The following is a 22982-nucleotide window of genomic DNA, read 5'->3' on the forward strand; positions in this document are numbered from 1 at the left end:
GACACGAGCCTATGGGGAAACCAACTACTTAAAAGAAAGATTAAAAGAGTTTTGGACAGAACCAAGGCATTGTATGGTCCTCGGACTCGGCCTATGGGGAAACCAACTACTTAAGAGAGTTTTGGATAGAACCAAGGCACTGTATGGTCCTCGGACTCGGGCCCATGGGGAAACCAACTACTTAAAAGAAAGATTAAAAGAGTTCTGGACAGAACCAGGGCATTGTATGGCCCTCGGACTCGGGCATAGGGGGAAACCAACTACTTAAAAGAGTATTGAACAGAACCAAGGCACTGTATGATACTCGAACTCGGGCCTATGGGGAAACCAACTACTTAAAAGAAAGATTAAAAGAGTTTTGAACAGAACCAAGGCATTGTAAGGTCCTCGGACTCGGTCTTATAGGGAAGCCAACTACTTAAAAGAGTTTCGGACAGAACCAAGGCACTGTATGATCTTCGGACTCGGGCTTATGGGGAAACCAACTACTTAAAAGAAATATTAAAAGAGTTTTGGACTGAACCAAGGCATTGTATGGTCCTCGGACTCGGGCATAGGGGGAAACCAACTACTTAAAAGAGTATTGAACAGAACCAAGGCACTGTATGATTCTCGGACTCGGGCCTATGGGGAAACCAACTACTTAAAAGAAAGATTAAAAGAGTTTTGAACAGAACCAAGGCATTGTATGGTCCTCGGACTCGGCCTATGGGGAAACCAACTACTTAAAAGAGTTTTGCATAGAACCAAGGAACTGTATGATCCTCGGACTCGGGCCTATAGGGAAACCAACTACTTAAAAGAAAGATTACAAGAGTTCTGGACAGAACCAAGGCATTGTATGGTCCTCGGACTCGGGCATAGGGGGAAACCAACTACTTAAAAGAGTATTGAACAGAACCAAGGCACTGTATGATCCTCGGACTCGGGCCTATGGGGAAACCAACTACTTAAAAGAAAGATTAAAAGAGTTTTGGACAGAACCAAGGTATTGTATGGTCCTCGGACTCGGCCTATGGGGAAACCAACTACTTAAAAGAGTTTTGGATAGAACCAAGGCACTGTATGGTCCTCGGACTCGGGCCCATGGGGAAACCAACTACTTAAAAGAAAGATTAAAAGAGTTCTGGACAGAACCAAGGCATTGTATGGTCCTCGGACTCGGGCATAGGGGGAAACCAACTACTTAAAAGAGTATTGAACAGAACCAAGGCACTGTATGATCCTCGGACTCGGGCCTATGGGGAAACCAACTACTTAAAAGAAAGATTAAAAGAGTTTTGAACAGAACCAAGGCATTGTATGGTCCTCGGACTCGGGCTTATAGGGAAGCCAACTACTTAAAAGAGTTTCGGACAGAACCAAGGCACTGTATGATCTTCGGACTCGGGCTTATGGGGAAACCAACTACTTAAAAGAAATATTAAAAGAGTTTTGGACAGAACCAAGGCATTGTATGGTCCTCGGACTCGGGCATAGGGGGAAACCAACTACTTAAAAGAGTATTGAACAGAACCAAGGCACTGTATGATCCTCGAACTCGGGCCTATGGGGAAACCAACTACTTAAAAGAAAGATTAAAAGAGTTTTGAACAGAACCAAGGCATTGTAAGGTCCTCGGACTCGGTCTTATAGGGAAGCCAACTACTTAAAAGAGTTTCGGACAGAACCAAGGCACTGTATGATCTTCGGACTCGGGCTTATGGGGAAACCAACTACTTAAAAGAAATATTAAAAGAGTTTTGGACTGAACCAAGGCATTGTATGGTCCTCGGACTCGGGCATAGGGGGAAACCAACTACTTAAAAGAGTATTGAACAGAACCAAGGCACTGTATGATTCTCGGACTCGGGCCTATGGGGAAACCAACTACTTAAAAGAAAGATTAAAAGAGTTTTGAACAGAACCAAGGCATTGTATGGTCCTCGGACTCGGCCTATGGGGAAACCAACTACTTAAAAGAGTTTTGCATAAAACCAAGGAACTGTATGATCCTCGGACTCGGGCCTATAGGGAAACCAACTACTTAAAAGAAAGATTACAAGAGTTCTGGACAGAACCAAGGCATTGTATGGTCCTCGGACTCGGGCATAGGGGGAAACCAACTACTTAAAAGAGTATTGAACAGAACCAAGGCACTGTATGATCCTCGGACTCGGGCCTATGGGGAAACCAACTACTTAAAAGAAAGATTAAAAGAGTTTTGGACAGAACCAAGGTATTGTACGGTCCTCGGACTCGGCCTATGGGGAAACCAACTACTTAAAAGAGTTTTGGATAGAACCAAGGCACTGTATGGTCCTCGGACTCGGGCCCATGGGGAAACCAACTACTTAAAAGAAAGATTAAAAGAGTTCTGGACAGAACCAAGGCATTGTATGGTCCTCGGACTCGGGCATAGGGGGAAACCAACTACTTAAAAGAGTATTGAACAGAACCAAGGCACTGTATGATCCTCGGACTCGGGCCTATGGGGAAACCAACTACTTAAAAGAAAGATTAAAAGAGTTTTGAACAGAACCAAGGCATTGTATGGTCCTCGGACTCGGGCTTATAGGGAAGCCAACTACTTAAAAGAGTTTCGGACAGAACCAAGGCACTGTATGATCTTCGGACTCGGGCTTATGGGGAAACCAACTACTTAAAAGAAATATTAAAAGAGTTTTGGACTGAACCAAGGCATTGTATGGTCCTCGGACTCGGGCATAGGGGGAAACCAACTACTTAAAAGAGTATTGAACAGAACCAAGGCACTGTATGATTCTCGGACTCGGGCCTATGGGGAAACCAACTACTTAAAAGAAAGATTAAAAGAGTTTTGAACAGAACCAAGGCATTGTATGGTCCTCGGACTCGGCCTATGGGGAAACCAACTACTTAAAAGAGTTTTGAACAGAACCAAGGCACTGTATGATCCTCGGACTCGGGCCTATAGGGAAACCAACTACTTAAAAGAAAGATTACAAGAGTTCTGGACAGAACCAAGGCATTGTATGGTCCTCGGACTCGGGCATAGGGGGAAACCAACTACTTAAAAGAGTATTGAACAGAACCAAGGCACTGTATGATCCTCGGACTCGGGCCTATGGGGAAACCAACTACTTAAAAGAAAGATTAAAAGAGTTTTGGACAGAACCAAGGTATTGTATGGTCCTCGGACTCGGCCTATGGGGAAACCAACTACTTAAAAGAGTTTTGGACAGAACCAAGGCACTGTATGGTCCTCGGACTCGGGCCCATGGGGAAACCAACTACTTAAAAGAAAGATTAAAAGAGTTCTGGACAGAACCAAGGCATTGTATGGTCCTCGGACTCGGGCATAGGGGGAAACCAACTACTTAAAAGAGTATTGAACAGAACCAAGGCACTGTATGATCCTCGGACTCGGGCCTATGGGGAAACCAACTACTTAAAAGAAAGATTAAAAGAGTTTTGAACAGAACCAAGGCACTGTATGGTCCTCGGACTCGGGCTTATAGGGAAGCCAACTACTTAAAAGAGTTTCGGACAGAACCAAGGCACTGTATGATCTTCGGACTCGGGCTTATGGGGAAACCAACTACTTAAAAGAAATATTAAAAGAGTTTTGGACAGAACCAAGGCATTGTATGGTCCTCGGACTCGGGCATAGGGGGAAACCAACTACTTAAAAGAGTATTGAACAGAACCAAGGCACTGTATGATCCTCGAACTCGGGCCTATGGGGAAACCAACTACTTAAAAGAAAGATTAAAAGAGTTTTGAACAGAACCAAGGCATTGTAAGGTCCTCGGACTCGGTCTTATAGGGAAGCCAACTACTTAAAAGAGTTTCGGACAGAACCAAGGCACTGTATGATCTTCGGACTCGGGCTTATGGGGAAACCAACTACTTAAAAGAAATATTAAAAGAGTTTTGGACTGAACCAAGGCATTGTATGGTCCTCGGACTCGGGCATAGGGGGAAACCAACTACTTAAAAGAGTATTGAACAGAACCAAGGCACTGTATGATTCTCGGACTCGGGCCTATGGGGAAACCAACTACTTAAAAGAAAGATTAAAAGAGTTTTGAACAGAACCAAGGCATTGTATGGTCCTCGGACTCGGCCTATGGGGAAACCAACTACTTAAAAGAGTTTTGCATAGAACCAAGGAACTGTATGATCCTCGGACTCGGGCCTATAGGGAAACCAACTACTTAAAAGAAAGATTACAAGAGTTCTGGACAGAACCAAGGCATTGTATGGTCCTCGGACTCGGGCATAGGGGGAAACCAACTACTTAAAAGAGTATTGAACAGAACCAAGGCACTGTATGATCCTCGGACTCGGGCCTATGGGGAAACCAACTACTTAAAAGAAAGATTAAAAGAGTTTTGGACAGAACCAAGGTATTGTACGGTCCTCGGACTCGGCCTATGGGGAAACCAACTACTTAAAAGAGTTTTGGATAGAACCAAGGCACTGTATGGTCCTCGGACTCGGGCCCATGGGGAAACCAACTACTTAAAAGAAAGATTAAAAGAGTTCTGGACAGAACCAAGGCATTGTATGGTCCTCGGACTCGGGCATAGGGGGAAACCAACTACTTAAAAGAGTATTGAACAGAACCAAGGCACTGTATGATCCTCGGACTCGGGCCTATGGGGAAACCAACTACTTAAAAGAAAGATTAAAAGAGTTTTGAACAGAACCAAGGCATTGTATGGTCCTCGGACTCGGGCTTATAGGGAAGCCAACTACTTAAAAGAGTTTCGGACAGAACCAAGGCACTGTATGATCTTCGGACTCGGGCTTATGGGGAAACCAACTACTTAAAAGAAATATTAAAAGAGTTTTGGACAGAACCAAGGCATTGTATGGTCCTCGGACTCGGGCATAGGGGGAAACCAACTACTTAAAAGAGTATTGAACAGAACCAAGGCACTGTATGATTCTCGGACTCGGGCCTATGGGGAAAACAACTACTTAAAAGAAAGATTAAAAGAGTTTTGGACAGAACCAAGGCATTGTATGGTCCTCGGACTCGGCCTATGGGGAAACCAACTACTTAAAAGAGTTTTGGATAGAACCAAGGCACTGTATGGTCCTCGGACTCGGGCCCATGGGGAAACCAACTACTTAAAAGAAAGATTAAAAGAGTTCTGGACAGAACCAAGGCATTGTATGGTCCTCGGACTCGGGCATAGGGGGAAACCAACTGCTTAAAAGAGTATTGAACAGAACCAAGGCACTGTATGATCCTCGGACTCGGGCCTATGGGGAAACCAACTACTTAAAGGAAAGATTAAAAGAGTTTTGAACAGAACCAAGGCATTGTATGGTCCTCGGACTCGGGCTTATAGGGAAGCCAACTACTTAAAAGAGTTTCGGACAGAACCAAGGCACTGTATGATCTTCGGACTCGGGCTTATGGGGAAACCAACTACTTAAAAGAAATATTAAAAGAGTTTTGGACTTAACCAAGGCATTGTATGGTCCTCGGACTCGGGCATAGGGGGAAACCAACTACTTAAAAGTGTATTGAACAGAACCAAGGCACTGTATGATTCTCGGACTCGGGCCTATGGGGAAACCAACTACTTAAAAGAAAGATTAAAAGAGTTTTGAACAGAACCAAGGCATTGTATGGTCCTCGGACTCGGCCTATGGGGAAACCAACTACTTAAAAGAGTTTTGCATAGAACCAAGGAACTGTATGATCCTTGGACTCGGGCCTATAGGGAAACCAACTACTTAAAAGAAAGATTACAAGAGTTCTGGACAGAACCAAGGCATTGTATTGTCCTCGGACTCGGGCATAGGGGGAAACCAACTACTTAAAAGAGTATTGAACAGAACCAAGGCACTATATGATCCTCGGACTCGGGCCTATGGGGAAACCAACTACCTAAAAGAAAGATTAAAAGAGTTTTGAACAGAACCAAGGCATTGTATGGTCCTCAGACTGGGGCTTATAGGGAAGCCAACTACTTAAAAGAGTTTCGGACAGAACCAAGGCACTGTATGATCTTCGGACTCGGGCCTATGGGGAAACCAACTACTTAAAAGAAATATTAAAAGTGTTTTGGACTGAACCAAGGCATTGTATGGTCCTCGGACTCCGGCCTATGGGGAAACCAACTACTTAAAAGGGTTTTGGACAGAACCAAGGCACAATATGGTCCTCGGACTCGGGCCTATGGGAAAAACAACTACTTAAAAGAAACATTAAAAGAGTTTTGGAAAGAAGCAAGGCACTGTATGGTCCTCGGACTCGGGCCCATGGGGAAACCAACTACTTAAAAGAAAGATTAAAAGAGTTCTGGACAGAACCAAGGCATTGTATGGCCCTCGGACTCGGGCATAGGGGGAAACCAACTACTTAAAAGAGTATTGAACAGAACCAAGGCACTGTATGATCCTCGAACTCGGGCCTATGGGGAAACCAACTACTTAAAAGAAAGATTAAAAGAGTTTTGAACAGAACCAAGGCATTGTAAGGTCCTCGGACTCGGGCTTATAGGGAAGCCAACTACTTAAAAGAGTTTCGGACAGAAACAAGGCACTGTATGATCTTCGGACTAGGGCTTATGGGGAAACCAACTACTTAAAAGAAATATTAAAAGAGTTTTGGACTGAACCAAGGCATTGTATGGTCCTCGGACTCGGGCATAGGGGGAAACCAACTACTTAAAAGAGTATTGAACAGAACCAAGGCACTGTATGATTCTCGGACTCGGGCCTATGGGGAAACCAACTACTTAAAAGAAAGATTAAAAGAGTTTTGAACAGAACCAAGGCATTGTATGGTCCTCGGACTCGGCCTATGGGGAAACCAACTACTTAAAAGAGTTTTGCATAGAACCAAGGAACTGTATGATCCTCGGACTCGGGCCTATAGGGAAACCAACTACTTAAAAGAAAGATTACAAGAGTTCTGGACAGAACCAAGGCATTGTATGGTCCTCGGACTCGGGCATAGGGGGAAACCAACTACTTAAAAGAGTATTGAACAGAACCAAGGCACTGTATGATCCTCGGACTCGGGCCTATGGGGAAACCAACTACTTAAAAGAAAGATTAAAAGAGTTTTGGACAGAACCAAGGCATTGTATGGTCCACGGACTCTTCCTATGGGGAAACCAACTACTTAAAAGAGTTTTGGATAGAACCAAGGCACTGTATGGTCCTCGGACTCGGGCCCATGGGGAAACCAACTATTTAAAAGAAAGATTAAAAGAGTTCTGGACAGAACCAAGGCATTGTATGGTCCTCGGACTCGGGCATAGGGGGAAACCAACTACTTAAAAGAGTATTGAACAGAACCAAGGCACAATATGGTCCTCGGACTCGGGCCTATGGGAAAAACAACTACTTAAAAGAAACATTAAAAGAGTTTTGGACAGAACCAAGGCACTGTATGGTCCTCGGTCTCGGGCCCATGGGGAAACCAACTACTTAAAAGAAAGATTAAAAGAGTTCTGGACAGAACCAAGGCATTGTATGGCCCTCGGACTCGGGCATAGGGGGAAACCAACTACTTAAAAGAGTATTGAACAGAACCAAGGCACTGTATGATCCTCGGACTCGGGCCTATGGGGAAACCAACTACTTAAAAGAAAGATTAAAAGAGTTTTGAACAGAACCAAGGCACTGTAAGGTCCTCGGACTCGGGCTTATAGGGAAGCCAACTACTTAAAAGAGTTTCGGACAGAAACAAGGCACTGTATGATCTTCGGACTAGGGCTTATGGGGAAACCAACTACTTAAAAGAAATATTAAACGAGTTTTGGACTGAACCAAGGCATTGTATGGTCCTCGGACTCGGGCATAGGGGGAAACCAACTACTTAAAAGAGTATTGAACAGAACCAAGGCACTGTATGATTCTCGGACTCGGGCCTATGGGGAAACCAACTACTTAAAAGAAAGATTAAAAGAGTTTTGAACAGAACCAAGGCATTGTATGGTCCTCGGACTCGGCCTATGGGGAAACCAACTACTTAAAAGAGTTTTGCATAGAACCAACGAACTGTATGATCCTCGGACTCGGGCCTATAGGGAAACCAACTACTTAAAAGAAAGATTACAAGAGTTCTGGACAGAACCAAGGCATTGTATGGTCCTCGGACTCGGGCATAGGGGGAAACCAACTACTTAAAAGAGTATTGAACAGAACCAAGGCACTGTATGATCCTCGGACTCGGGCCTATGGGGAAACCAACTACTTAAAAGAAAGATTAAAAGAGTTTTGGACAGAACCAAGGCATTGTATGGTCCACGGACTCGGCCTATGGGGAAACCAACTACTTAAAAGAGTTTTGGATAGAACCAAGGCACTGTATGGTCCTCGGACTCGGGCCCATGGGGAAACCAACTATTTAAAAGAAAGATTAAAAGAGTTCTGGACAGAACCAAGGCATTGTATGGTCCTCGGACTCGGGCATAGGGGGAAACCAACTACTTAAAAGAGTATTGAACAGAACCAAGGCACAATATCGTCCTCGGACTCGGGCCTATGGGAAAAACAACTACTTAAAAGAAACATTAAAAGAGTTTTGGACAGAACCAAGGCACTGTATGGTCCTCGGTCTCGGGCCCATGGGGAAACCAACTAATTAAAAGAAAGATTAAAAGAGTTCTGGACAGAACCAAGGCATTGTATGGCCCTCGGACTCGGGCATAGGGGGAAACCAACTACTTAAAAGAGTATTGAACAGAACCAAGGCACTGTATGATCCTCGGACTCGGGCCTATGGGGAAACCAACTACTTAAAAGAAAGATTAAAAGAGTTTTGAACAGAACCAAGGCATTGTAAGGTCCTCGGACTCGGGCTTATAGGGAAGCCTACTACTTAAAAGAGTTTCGGACAGAACCAAGGCACTGTATGATCTTCGGACTCGGGCCTATGGGGAAACCAACTACTTAAAAGAAATATTAAAAGTGTTTTGGACTGAACCAAGGCATTGTATGGTCCTCGGACTCCGGCCTATGGGGAAACCAACTACTTAAAAGGGTTTTGGACAGAACCAAGGCACAATATGGTCCTCGGACTCGGGCCTATGGGAAAAACAACTACTTAAAAGAAACATTAAAAGAGTTTTGGACAGAACCAAGGCACTGTATGGTCATCGGACTCGGGCCATTGGGGAAACCAACTACTTAAAAGAAAGATTAAAAGAGTTCTAGACAGAACCAAGGCATTGTATTTTCTTCGGACTCGGGAATATGGGGAAACCAACTACTTAAAAAAGTTTTGGACAGAACCAAGACACTGTATGGTCGTTGGACTCAAGCCTATGGAGAAAGCAACTACTTAAAAGGGTTTTGGACAGAACCAAGGCGCTGTATGGTCATCGGACTCGGGCCTATGGGGAAACCAACAACTTAAAAGAAAGATTAAAAGAGTTTTGGACAGAACCAATGCACTGTATGGTCCACGGACTCAAGCCTATGGGGAAACCAACTACTTAAAAAAGTTCTGGACAGAACCAAGGTACTGTATGGTCCTCGGACTCGGGCCTATGGGGAAACCAACTACTTAAAAGAAAGATTAAAAGAGTTCTGGAAAGAACCAAGGTACTGTATGGTCCTCGGACTCAAGCCTATGGGGAAACCAACTACTTAAAAGGGTTTTTCACAGAACCAAGGCACTGTATGGTCCTCGGACACGAGCCTATGGGGAAACCAACTACTTAAAAGAAAGATTAAAAGAGTTTTGGACAGAACCAAGGCATTGTATGGTCCTCGGACTCGGGCTTATAGGGAAGCCAACAACTTAAAAGAGTTTCGGACAGAACCAAGGCACTGTATGATCTTCGGACTCGGGCTTATGGGGAAACCAACTACTTAAAAGAAATATTAAAAGAGTTTTGGACTGAACCAAGGCATTGTATGGTCCTCGGACTCGGGCATAGGGGGAAACCAACTACTTAAAAGAGTATTGAACAGAACCAAGGCACTGTATGATTCTCGGACTCGGGCCTATGGGGAAACCAACTACTTAAAAGAAAGATTAAAAGAGTTTTGGACAGAACCAAGGCATTGTATGGTCCTCGGACTCGGCCTATGGGGAAACCAACTACTTAAAAGAGTTTTGGATAGAACCAAGGCACTGTATGGTCCTCGGACTCGGGCCCATGGGGAAACCAACTACTTAAAAGAAAGATTAAAATAGTTCTGGACAGAACCAAGGCATTGTATGGTCCTCGGACTCGGGCCTAGGGGGAAACCAACTACTTAAAATAGTATTGAACAGAACCAAGGCACTGTATGATCTTCGGACTCGGGCCTATGGGGAAACCAACTACTTAAAAGAAATATTAAAAGAGTTTTGGACTAAACCAAGGCATTGTATGGTCCGAGGACTCCGGCCTATGGGGAAACCAACTACTTAAAAGGGTTTTGGACAGAACCAAGGCACAATATGGTCCTCGGACTCGGGCCTATGGGAAAAACAACTACTTAAAAGAAACATTAAAAGAGTTTTGGACAGAACCAAGGCACTGTATGGTCCTCGGACATAAGCCTATGGAGAAACCAACTACTTAAAAGGGTTTTGGACAGAACCAAGGCACTGTATGGTCATCGGACTCGGGCCATTGGGGAAACCAACTACTTAAAAGAAAGATTAAAAGAGTTCTAGACAGAACCAAGGCATTGTATGGTCTTCGGACTCGGGAATATGGGGAAACCAACTACTTAAAAAAGTTTTGGACAGAACCAAGACACTGTATGGTCGTTGGACTCAAGCCTATGGAGAAACCAACTACTTAAAAGGGTTTTGGACAGAACCAAGGCGCTGTATGGTCATCGGACTCGGGCCTATGGGGAAACCAACAACTTAAAAGAAAGATTAAAAGAGTTCTGGACAGAACCAAGGCATTGTAGGGTCCTCGAACTCGGCCTATGGGGAAACCAACTACTTAAAAGAGTTTTGGACAGAACCAATGCACTGTATCGTCCACGGACTCAAGCCTATGGGGAAACCAACTACTTAAAAGAGTTTTGGACAGAACCAAGGTACTGTATGGTCCTCGGACTCGGGCCTATGGGGAAACCAACTACTTAAAAGAAAGATTAAAAGAGTTCTGGATAGAACCAAGGTACTGTATGGTCCTCGGACTCAAGCCTATGGGGAAACCAACTACTTAAAAGGGTTTTTCACAGAACCAAGGCACTGTATGGTCCTCGGACACGAGCCTATGGGGAAACCAACTACTTAAAAGAATGATTAAAAGAGTTTTGGACAGAACCAAGGCATTGTATGGTCCTCGGACTCGGCCTATGGGGAAACCAACTACTCTAAATAGTTTTGGATAGAACCAAGGCACTGTATGGTCCTCGGACTCGGGCCCATGGGGAAACCAACTACTTAAAAGAAAGATTAAAAGAGTTTTGGACAGAACCAAGGCATTGTATGGTCCTCGGACTCGGCCTATGGGGAAACCAACTACTTAAAATAGTTTTGGATAGAACCAAGGCACTGTATGGTCCTCGGACTCGGGCCCATGGGGAAACCAACTACTTAAAAGAAAGATTAAAAGAGTTCTGGACAGAACCAAGGCATTGTATGGTCTTCGGACTCGGGCATATGGGGAAACCAACTACTAAAAAGAGTTTTGCACAGAACCAAGGAACTGTATGGTCCTCGGACTCGGGCCTATGGGGAAACCAACTATTTAAAAGAAAGATTAAAAGAGTTCAGGACAGATCCAAGGCATTGTATGGTCCTCGAACTCGGCCTATGGGGAAACCAACTACTTAAAAGAGTTTTGGACAGAACCAAGGCACTGTATGGTCCTTGGACTCGGGCCTATGGGGAAACCAACTACTTAAAAGAAAGATTAAAAGAGTTCTGGACTGAACCAAGGCATTGTATGGTCCTCGGACTCGGCCTATGGGGAAACCAACTACTTAAAAGAGTTTTGGATAGAACCAAGGCACTGTATGGTCCTCGCACTCGGGCCCATGGGGAAACCAACTACTTAAAAGAAAGATTAAAAGAGTTCTGGACAGAACCAAGGCATTGTATGGTCCTCGGACTCAGGCATATGGGGAAACCAACTACTAAAAAGAGTTTTGCACAGAACCAAGGAACTGTATGGTCCTCGGACTCGGGCCTATGGGGAAACTAACTACTTAAAAGAAAGATTAAAAGAGTTCTGGACAGAACCAAGGCATTGTATGGTCCTCGAACTCGGCCTATGGGGAAACCAACTACTTAAAAGAGTTTTGGACAGAATCAATGCACAGTATGGTCCACGGACTCAAGCCTATGGGGAAACCAACTACTTAAAAGGGTTTTTCACAGAACCAAGGCACTGTATGGTCCTCGGACACGAGCCTATGGGGAAACCAACTACTTAAAAGAAAGATTAAAAGAGCTTTGGACAGATCCAAGGCATTGTATGGTCCTCGGACTCGGCCTATGGGGAAACCAACTACTTAAAAGAGTTTTGGATAGAACCAAGGCACTGTATGGTCCTCGGACTCGGGCCCATGGGGAAACCAACTACTTAAAAGAAAGATTAAAAGAGTTCTGGACTGAACCAAGGCATTGTATGGTCCTCGGACTCGGGCATATGGGGAAACCAACTACTAAAAAGAGTTTTGCACAAAACCAAGGAACTGTACGGTCCTCGGACACGAGCCTATGGGGAAACCAACTACTTAAAAGAAAGATTAAAAGAGTTTTGGACAGAACCAAGGCATTGTATGGTCCTCGGACTCGGCCAATGGGGAAACCAACTACTTAAAAGAGTTTTGGATAGAACCAAGGCACTGTATGGTCCTCGGACTCAAGCCTATGGGGAAACCAACTACTTAAAAGGGTTTTTCACAGAACCAAGGCACTGTATGGTCCTCGGACACGAGCCTATGGGGAAACCAACTACTTAAAAGAAAGATTAAAAGAGTTTTGGACAGAACCAACGCAATGTATGGTCCTCGGACTCGGCCTATGGGGAAACCAACTACTTAAAAGAATTTTGGATAGAACCAAGGCACTGTATGGTCCTCGGACTCGGGCCCATGGGGAAACCAACTACTTAAAAGAAAGATTAAAAGAGTTCTGGACAGAACCAAGGCATTGTATGGTCCTCGGACTCGGGCATATGGGGAAACCAACTACTAAAAAGAGTTTTGCACAAAACCAAGGAACTGTATGGTCCTCGGACTCGGGCCTATGGGGAAACCAACTACTTAAAAGAAAGATTAAAAGAGTTCTGGACAGAACCAATTCATTTTTTGGTCCTCGGACTCGGGCATATGGGGAAACCAACTACTTAAAAGAGTATTGTACAGAACCAAGGCACCGTATGATCCTCGGACTCGGGCCTATGGGGAAACCAACTACTTAAAAGAAAGATTAAAAGAGTTGTGGACAGAACCAAGGCATGGTATGGTCCTCGGACTCGGGCCAATAGGGAAGCCAAGTACTTAAAAGAGTTTCGGACAGAACCAATGCACTGTATGATCCTCGGACTCGGGCCTATGGGGAAACCAACTTCTTAAAAGAAATATTAAAAGAGTTTTGGATCGAACCAAGGCATTGTATGGTCCTCGGACTCGGGCCTATGGAGAAACCAACAACTTAAAAGGGTTTTGGACAGAACCAAGGCACTGTATGGTCCACGGACTCAAGCCTATGGGGAAACCAACTACTTAAAAGAGTTTTGGACAGAACCAAGCACTGTATGGTCCTTGGACTCGGGTCTATGGGGAAACCAACTACTTAAAAGAAAGATTAAAAGAGTTCTGGACAGAACCAAGGCATTGTATGGTCCTCGGACTCGGCCTATGGGGAAACCAACTACTTTAAAGAGTTTTGGACAGAACCAAGGCACTGTATGGTCCAAGGACTCAAGCCTATGGGAAACTAACTACGTAAAAGAGTTTTGGACAGAACCAAGGCACTGTATGGTCCACGGACTCAAGCCTATGGGGAAACCAACTACTTAAAAGAGTTTTGGACAGAACCAAGCACTGTATGGTCCTTCGACTCGGGCCTATGGGGAAACCAACTACTTAAAAGAAAGATTAAAAGAGTTCTGGACAGAACCAAGGCATTGTATGGTCCTCGGACTCGGCCTATGGGGAAACCAACTACTTTAAAGAGTTTTGGATAGAACCAAGGCACTGTATGGTCCACAGACTCAAGCCTATGGGGAAACTAACTACGTAAAAGAGTTTTGGACAGAACCAAGGCACTGTATGGTCCACGGACTCAAGCCTATGGGGAAACCAACTACTTAAAAGAGTTTTGGACAGAACCAAGGCATTTTATGGTCCTCGGACTCGGGCCTATGGGGAAACCAACTACTTAAAAGAAAGATTAAAAGAGTTCTGGACAGAACCAAGGCATTTTATGGTCCTCGGACTCGGGCATATGGGGAAACCAACTACTTAAAAGAGTATTGAACAGAACCAAGGCACCGTATGATCCTCGGACTCGGGCCTATGGGGAAACTAACTACTTTAAAGAAAGATTAAAAGAGTTGTGGACAGAACCAAGGCACTGTATGGTCCCCGGACATAAGCCTATGGAGAAACCAACTACTTAAAAGGGTTTTGGACAGAACCAAGGCACTGTATGGACATCGGACTCGGGCCATTGGGGAAACCAACTACTTAAAAGAAAGATTAAAAGAGTTCTGGGCAGAACCAAGGCATTGTATGGTCTTCGGACTCGGGCATATGGGGAAGTCAACTACGTAAAAAGGGTTTTGGACAGAACCAAGGCACTGTATGGTCCACGGACTCAAGCCTATGGGGAAACCAACTACTTAAAAGAGTTTTGGACAGAACCAAGGCACTGTATGGTCCACGGACTCAAGCCTATGGGGAAACCAACCACTTAAAAGAGTTTTGGACAGAACCAAGGCACTGTATGGTCCACGGACTCAAGCCTATGGGGAAACCAACTACTTAAAAGAGTTTTGGACAGAACCAAGGCAGTGTATGGTCCTTGGACTCGGGCCTATGGGGAAACCAACTACTTAAAAGAAAGATTAAAAGAGTTCTGGACAGAAGCAAGGCATTGTATGGTCCACGGACTCGGCCTATGGGGAAACCAACTACTTTAAAGAGTTTTGGACAGAACCAAGGCACTGTATGGTCCACGGACTCAAGCCTATGGGGAAACCAACTACTTAAAAGAGTTTTGGACAGAACCAAGGCAGTGTATGGTCCTTGGACTCGGGCCTATGGGGAAACCAACTACTTAAAAGAGAGATTAAAAGAGTTCTGGGCAGAACCAAGGCATTGTATGGTCTTCGGACTCGGGCATATGGGGAAGTCAACTACGTAAAAAGGGTTTTGGACAGAACCAAGGCACTGTATGGTCCACGGACTCAAGCCTATGGGGAAACCAACTACTTAAAAGAGTTTTGGACAGAACCAAGGCACTGTATGGTCCACGGACTCAAGCCTATGGGGAAACCAACTACTTAAAAGAGTTTTGGACAGAACCAAGGCATTGTATGGTCCTCGGACTCGGGCCTATGGGGAAACCAACTACTTAAAAGAAAGATTAAAAGAGTTCTGGACAGAAGCAAGGCATTGTATGGTCCACGGACTCGGCCTATGGGGAAACCAACTACTTTAAAGAGTTTTGGACAGAACCAAGGCACTGTATGGTCCACGGACTCAAGCCTATGGGGAAACCATCTACGTAAAAGAGTTTTGGACAGAACCAAGGCACTGTATGGTCCACGGACTCAAGCCTATGGGGAAACCAACTACTTAAAAGAGTTTTGTACAGAACCAAGGCACTGTATGGTCCTTGGACTCGGGCCTATGGGGAAACCAACTACTTAAAAGAGAGATTAAAAGAGTTCTGGACAGAACCAAGGCATTGTATGGTCCTCGGACTCGGCCTATGGAGAAACCAACTACTTAAAAGGGTTTTGGACAGAACCAGGGCACTGTATGGTCATCGGACTCGGGCCTATGGGTAAACCAACTACTTAAAAGAAAGATTCAAGGAGTTCTGGATAGAACCAAAGCATTGTATGGTCCTTGGACTCTGGCCTATAGGGAAATCAACTATTTAAAAAAGTTTTGGACAGAACCAAGACACTGTATGGTCCTCGGACTCAAGCCTGTGGAGAAACCAACTACTTAAAAGGGTTTTGGACAGAACTAAGGCATTGTATGGTCATCGGACTCGGGCCTATGGGGAAACCAACTACTTAAAAGAAAGATTTAAAGAGTTCTGGACAGAACCAAGGCATTTTATGGTCCTCGGACTCGGGCATATGGGGAAACCAACTACTTAAAAGAGTATTGAACAGAACCAAGGCACTGTATGATCCTCGGACTCGGGCCTATGGGGAAACTAACTACTTTAAAGAATGATTGAAAGAGTTGTGGACAGAACCAAGGCACTGTATGGTCCCCGGACTTAAGCCTATGGAGAAACCAACTACTTAAAAGGGTTTTGGACAGAACCAAGGCACTGTATGGACATCGGACTCGGGCCATTGGGGAAACCAACTACTTAAAAGAAAGATTAAAAGAGTTCTGGGCAGAACCAAGGCATTGTATGGTCTTCGGACTCGGGCATATGGGGAAGTCAACTACGTAAAAAAGGTTTTGGACAGAACCAGGACACTGTATGGTCCTCGGACTCAAGCCTATGGAGAAACCAACAAATTAAAAGGGTTTTGGACAGAACCAAGGCGCTGTATGGTCATCGGACTCGGGCCTATGGGGAAACCAACAACTTAAAAGAAAGATTAAAAGAGTTCTGGACAGAACCAAGGCATTGTAGGGTCCTCGAACTCGGCCTATGGGGAAACCAACTACTTAAAAGAGTTTTGGACAGAACCAATGCACTGTATGGTCCACGGACTCAAGCCTATGGGGAAACCAACTACTTAAAAGAGTTTTGGACAGAACCAAGGTACTGTATGGTCCTCGGACTCGGGCCTATGGGGAAACCAACTACTTAAAAGAAAGATTAAAAGAGTTCTGGATAGAACCAAGATACTGTATGGTCCTCGGACTCAAGCCTATGGGGAAACCAACTACTTAAAAGGGTTTTTCACAGAACCAAGGCACTGTATGGTCCTCGGACACGAGCCTATGGGGAAATCAACTACTTAAAAGAATGATTAAAAGAGTTTTGGACAGAACCAAGGCATTGTATGGTCCTCGGACTCGGCCTATGGGGAAACCAACTACTTAAAATAGTTTTGGATAGAACCAAGGCACTGTATGGTCCTCGGACTCGGGCCCATGGGGAAACCAACTACTTAAAAGAAAGATTAAAAGAGTTTTGGACAGAACCAAGGCATTGTATGGTCCTCGGACTCGGCCTATGGGGAAACCAACTACTTAAAATAGTTTTGGATAGAACCAAGGCACTGTATGGTCCTCGGACTCGGGCCCATGGGGAAACCAACTACTTAAAAGAAAGATTAAAAGAGTTTTGGACAGAACCAAGGCATTGTATGGTCCTCGGACTCGGCCTATGGGGAAACCAACTACTTAAAATAGTTTTGGATAGAACCAAGGCACTGTATGGTCCTCGGACTCGGGCCCATGGGGAAACCAACTACTTAAAAGAAAGATTAAAAGAGTTCTGGACAGAACCAAGGCATTGTATGGTCCTCGGACTCGGGCATATGGGGAAACCAACTACTAAAAAGAGTTTTGCACAGAACCAAGGAACTGTATGGTCCTCGGACTCGGGCCTATGGGGAAACCAACTACTTAAAAGAAAGATTAAAAGAGTTCAGGACAGATCCAAGGCATTGTATGGTCCTCGAACTCGGCCTATGGGGAAACCAACTACTTAAAAGAGTTTTGGACAGAACCAAGGCACTGTGTGGTCCTTGGACTCGGGCCTATGGGGAAACCAACTACTTAAAAGAAAGATTAAAAGAGTTCTGGACTGAACCAAGGCATTGTATGGTCCTCGGACTCGGCCTATGGGGAAACCAACTACTTAAAAGAGTTTTGGATAGAACCAAGGCACTGTATGGTCCTCGCACTCGGGCCCATGGGGAAACCAACTACTTAAAAGAAAGATTAAAAGAGTTCTGGACAGAACCAAGGCATTGTATGGTCCTCGGACTCAGGCATATGGGGAAACCAACTACTAAAAAGAGTTTTGCACAGAACCAAGGAACTGTATGGTCCTCGGACTCGGGCCTATGGGGAAACTAACTACTTAAAAGAAAGATTAAAAGAGTTCTGGACAGAACCAAGGCATTGTATGGTCCTCGAACTCGGCCTATGGGGAAACCAACTACTTAAAAGAGTTTTGGACAGAATCAATGCACAGTATGGTCCACGGACTCAAGCCTATGGGGAAACCAACTACTTAAAAGGGTTTTTCACAGAACCAAGGCACTGTATGGTCCTCGGACACGAGCCTATGGGGAAACCAACTACTTAAAAGAAAGATTAAAAGAGCTTTGGACAGATCCAAGGCATTGTATGGTCCTCGGACTCGGCCTATGAGGAAACCAACTACTTAAAAGAGTTTTGGATAGAACCAAGGCACTGTATGGTCCTCGGACTCGGGCCCATGGGGAAACCAACTACTTAAAAGAAAGATTAAAAGAGTTCTGGACAGAACCAAGGCATTGTATGGTCCTCGGACTTGGGCATATGGGGAAACCAACTACTAAAAAGAGTTTTGCACAAAACCAAGGAACTGTACGGTCCTCGGACACGAGCCTATGGGGAAACCAACTACTTAAAAGAAAGATTAAAAGAGTTTTGGACAGAACCAAGGCATTGTATGGTCCTCGGACTCGGCCAATGGGGAAACCAACTACTTAAAAGAGTTTTGGATAGAACCAAGGCACTGTATGGTCCTCGGACTCAAGCCTATGGGGAAACCAACTACTTAAAAGGGTTTTTCACAGAACCAAGGCACTGTATGGTCCTCGGACACGAGCCTATGGGGAAACCAACTACTTAAAAGAAAGATTAAAAGAGTTTTGGACAGAACCAAGGCATTGTATGGTCCTCGGACTCGGCCTATGGGGAAACCAACTACTTAAAAGAATTTTGGATAGAACCAAGGCACTGTATGGTCCTCGGACTCGGGCCCATGGGGAAACCAACTACTTAAAAGAAAGATTAAAAGAGTTCTGGACAGAACCAAGGCATTGTATGGTCCTCGGACTCGGGCATATGGGGAAACCAACTACTAAAAAGAGTTTTGCACAAAACCAAGGAACTGTATGGTCCTCGGACTCGGGCCTATGGGGAAACCAACTACTTAAAAGAAAGATTAAAAGAGTTCTGGACAGAACCAAGGCATTTTTTGGTCCTCGAACTCGGGCATATGGGGAAACCAACTACTTAAAAGAGTATTGAACAGAACCAAGGCACCGTATGATCCTCGGACTCGGGCCTATGGGGAAACCAACTACTTAAAAGAAAGATTAAAAGAGTTGTGGACAGAACCAAGGCATGGTATGGTCCTCGGACTCGGGCCAATAGGGAAGCCAAGTACTTAAAAGAGTTTCGGACAGAACCAATGCACTGTATGATCCTCGGACTCGGGCCTATGGGGAAACCAACTTCTTAAAAGAAATATTAAAAGAGTTTTGGATCGAACCAAGGCATTGTATGGTCCTCGGACTCGGGCCTATGGAGAAACCAACAACTTAAAAGGGTTTTGGACAGAACCAAGGCACTGTATGGTCCACGGACTCAAGCCTATGGGGAAACCAACTATTTAAAAGAGTTTTGGACAGAACCAAGCACTGTATGGTCCTTGGACTCGGGTCTATGGGGAAACCAACTACTTAAAAGAAAGATTAAAAGAGTTCTGGACAGAACCAAGGCATTGTATGGTCCTCGGACTCGGCCTATGGGGAAACCAACTACTTTAAAGAGTTTTGGACAGAACCAAGGCACTGTATGGTCCACGGACTCAAGCCTATGGGAAACTAACTACGTAAAAGAGTTTTGGACAGAACCAAGGCACTGTATGGTCCACGGGCTCAAGCCTATGGGGAAACCAACTACTTAAAAGAGTTTTGGACAGAACCAAGCACTGTATGGTCCTTGGACTCGGGCCTATGGGGAAACCAACTACTTAAAAGAAAGATTAAAAGAGTTCTGGACAGAACCAAGGCATTGTATGGTCCTCGGACTCGGCCTACGGGGAAACCAACTACTTTAAAGAGTTTTGGATAGAACCAAGGCACTGTATGGTCCACGGACTCAAGCCTATGGGGAAACTAACTACGTAAAAGAGTTCTGGACAGAACCAATGCACTGTATGGTCCACGGACTCAAGCCTATGGGGAAACCAACTACTTAAAAGAGTTTTGGACAGAACCAAGGCATTTTATGGTCCTCGGACTCGGGCCTATGGGGAAACCAACTACTTAAAAGAAAGATTAAAAGAGTTCTGGACAGAACCAAGGCATTTTATGGTCCTCGGACTCGGGCATATGGGGAAACCAACTACTTAAAAGAGTATTGAACAGAACCAAGGCACCGTATGATCCTCGGACTCGGGCCTATGGGGAAACTAACTACTTTAAAGAAAGATTAAAAGAGTTGTGGACAGAACCAAGGCACTGTATGGTCCCCGGACATAAGCCTATGGAGAAACCAACTACTTAAAAGGGTTTTGGACAGAACCAAGGCACTGTATGGACATCGGACTCGGGCCATTGGGGAAACCAACTACTTAAAAGAAAGATTAAAAGAGTTCTGGGCAGAACCAAGGCATTGTATGGTCTTCGGACTCGGGCATATGGGGAAGTCAACTACGTAAAAAGGGTTTTGGACAGAACCAAGGCACTGTATGGTCCACGGACTCAAGCCTATGGTGAAACCAACTACTTAAAAGAGTTTTGGACAGAACCAAGGCACTGTATGGTCCACGGACTCAAGCCTATGGGGAAACCAACTACTTAAAAGAGTTTTGGACAGAACCAAGGCACTGTATGGTCCACGGACTCAAGCCTATGGGGAAACCAACTACTTAAAAGAGTTTTGGACAGAACCAAGGCAGTGTATGGTCCTTGGACTCGGGCCTATGGGGAAACCAAGTACTTAAAAGAAAGATTAAAAGAGTTCTGGACAGAAGCAAGGCATTGTATGGTCCACGGACTCGGCCTATGGGGAAACCAACTACTTTAAAGAGTTTTGGACAGAACCAAGGCACTGTATGGTCCACGGACTCAAGCCTATGGGGAAACCAACTACTTAAAAGAGTTTTGGACAGAACCAAGGCAGTGTATGGTCCTTGGACTCGGGCCTATGGGGAAACCAACTACTTAAAAGAGAGATTAAAAGAGTTCTGGGCAGAACCAAGGCATTGTATGGTCTTCGGACTCGGGCATATGGGGAAGTCAACTACGTAAAAAGGGTTTTGGACAGAACCAAGGCACTGTATGGTCCACGGACTCAAGCCTATGGGGAAACCAACTACTTAAAAGAGTTTTGGACAGAACCAAGGCACTGTATGGTCCACGGACTCAAGCCTATGGGGAAACCAACTACTTAAAAGAGTTTTGGACAGAACCAAGGCAGTGTATGGTCCTTGGACTCGGGCCTATGGGGAAACCAACTACTTAAAAGAAAGATTAAAAGAGTTCTGGACAGAAGCAAGGCATTGTATGGTCCACGGACTCGGCCTATGGGGAAACCAACTACTTTAAAGAGTTTTGGACAGAACCAAGGCACTGTATGGTCCACGGACTCAAGCCTATGGGGAAACCAACTACGTAAAAGAGTTTTGGACAGAACCAAGGCACTGTATGGTCCACGGACTCAAGCCTATGGGGAAACCAACTACTTAAAAGAGTTTTGTACAGAACCAAGGCACTGTATGGTCCTTGGACTCGGGCCTATGGGGAAACCAACTACTTAAAAGAGAGATTAAAAGAGTTCTGGACATAACCAAGGCATTGTATGGTCCTCGGACTCGGCCTATGGAGAAACCAACTACTTAAAAGGGTTTTGGACAGAACCAGGGCACTGTATGGTCATCGGACTCGGGCCTATGGGTAAACCAACTACTTAAAAGAAAGATTAAAGGAGTTCTGGATAGAACCAAAGCATTGTATGGTCCTTGGACTCTGGCCTATGGGGAAATCAACTACTTAAAAAAGTTTTGGACAGAACCAAGACACTGTATGGTCCTCGGACTCAAGCCTGTGGAGAAACCAACTACTTAAAAGGGTTTTGGACAGAACCAAGGCATTGTATGGTCATCGGACTCGGGCCTATGGGGAAACCAACTACTTAAAAGAAAGATTTAAAGAGTTCTGGACAGAACCAAGGCATTTTATGGTCCTCGGACTCGGGCATATGGGGAAACCAACTACTTAAAAGAGTATTGAACAGAACCAAGGCACTGTATGATCCTCGGACTCGGGCCTATGGGGAAACTAACTACTTTAAAGAATGATTGAAAGAGTTGTGGACAGAACCAAGGCACTGTATGGTCCCCGGACTTAAGCCTATGGAGAAACCAACTACTTAAAAGGGTTTTGGACAGAACCAAGGCACTGTATGGACATCGGACTCGGGCCATTGGGGAAACCAACTACTTAAAAGAAAGATTAAAAGAGTTCTGGGCAGAACCAAGGCATTGTATGGTCTTCGGACTCGGGCATATGGGGAAGTCAACTACGTAAAAAAGGTTTTGGACAGAACCAGGACACTGTATGGTCCTCGGACTCAAGCCTATGGAGAAACCAACAAATTAAAAGGGTTTTGGACAGAACCAAGGCACTGTATGGTCGACGGACTCAAGCATATGGGGAAACCAACTACTCAAAAGAGTTTTGGACAGAACCAAGGCACTGTATGGTCCACAGACTCAAGCCTATGGGGAAACCAACTACTTAAAAGAGTTTTGGACAGAACCAAGGCAGTGTATGGTCCTTGGACTCGGGCCTATGGGGAAACCAACTACTTAAAAGAAAGATTAAAAGAGTTCTGGGCAGAACCAAGGCATTGTATGGTCCTCGGACTCGGCCTATGGGGAAACCAACTACTTTAAAGAGTTTTGGACAGAACCAAGGCGCTGT

Source organism: Quercus robur, chromosome 4 (assembly GCF_932294415.1).
Source record: "Quercus robur chromosome 4, dhQueRobu3.1, whole genome shotgun sequence".
NCBI classification, from domain to species: domain Eukaryota; kingdom Viridiplantae; phylum Streptophyta; class Magnoliopsida; order Fagales; family Fagaceae; genus Quercus; species Quercus robur.